Source organism: Galeopterus variegatus, unplaced genomic scaffold, assembly GCF_000696425.1.
Source record: "Galeopterus variegatus unplaced genomic scaffold, G_variegatus-3.0.2 Scaffold8325, whole genome shotgun sequence".
NCBI lineage: Eukaryota > Metazoa > Chordata > Mammalia > Dermoptera > Cynocephalidae > Galeopterus > Galeopterus variegatus.
In genome coordinates, this window is record NW_007734436.1 from 35585 (window position 1) to 36629 (window position 1045).

Genomic DNA, 1045 nt, shown 5'->3' on the forward strand with positions numbered 1-1045 from the left:
TATTATAGTTATGTTATTGTTATAAACTGATCAATATCAATTTTCCATTAAGTAGGGTAAAAAGAACAGCAGTAAAAAAACACTGTTGGCTCTTGAATGAGTAAGACTACATAAGATTGGGTAATCCAAAAAGTTTCATGAGCAAATAACAATACAGTTATTTGTAAAGAACACTGAATAGTTCACAAAGATGAAAAATATAAGTATAATGTCTATCAGTTATCTGTGGTTGAAAAATAAAGTACCACATAATTTAGTAGCTGAAAACAACAAATATTTATTTAATCATGATTCTGAGGGTTGGTAATTTCACTGGGCTCAGCTAGGTTTCACTGCTTCTGGTGGCAGTTGGTAGCACTCATGTTTCTGTGGTCAGTTCTGTGGTCAGTTGCCACTAAGTTGAGGTTGGTTGGCTTTGAGCTGGACCAGCAAGGGTAACTAGGTCATAAAGCTCTCATCCTTCAGTATGGTAGCCTGGGATTTTTTGCGTGTTGTCGTTCCCAAAGTTCACAAGAGCAACAGGAAAGAAGACAAGCCTCACTCTGCAAGAACTTTTGCATTACCCCTTTACATCCTTTTTTAATTAACCCTTTGGCCAAAGCAAGGCTTAGGCTCAAGCCAAGCCCGAACAAGATCCATTAAGATACTGGCAAGATGGTATGGATACAGGAGAGGAAGAATGTGCAGCCATTAAAAAAAAAAAAAAATTGTAGCCATTTTTACAATCTCTCACCTCTGGTCCTCTACTCATGAACTTTTCATGCAGCCCTACAATCATAATACAGTTACCCCCTTTCAGAACCACCGAAAGTGTCATCCAATCACACCATTAGCCTTAAAGTCTGGGATCTCAAGGTCTCTATGCTATTAGGACATGGCTTTTTGGATTCTGTTCTTCAAGATCAAGTGACTTATGAATATAAAAATATCTGTCTCTCTCCCCTCCCCAACACACATAGAAACACAAAGTGTACAATGTTGAGGGAAGGATAGCTTACCTGCGTTAGACCTATCCCCCATTCAAAAAGAGGCAGGATGGTGGTAA

At 38.6% G+C, this 1045-nt stretch overlaps 1 long non-coding RNA gene across 1 annotated transcript; it reads right to left on the reverse strand.

The window, feature by feature from the left end:
- Positions 1 to 261: 261 nt before the first annotated feature.
- Positions 262 to 904, reverse strand: LOC103608337. The gene is made up of 2 exons (XR_552042.1): positions 475 to 904; positions 262 to 438 (listed from the first exon to the last, which is right to left on the reverse strand). It is a non-coding gene; the product is annotated as an uncharacterized LOC103608337 (long non-coding RNA).
- Between the last annotated feature and the right edge of the window lie 141 nt (positions 905 to 1045).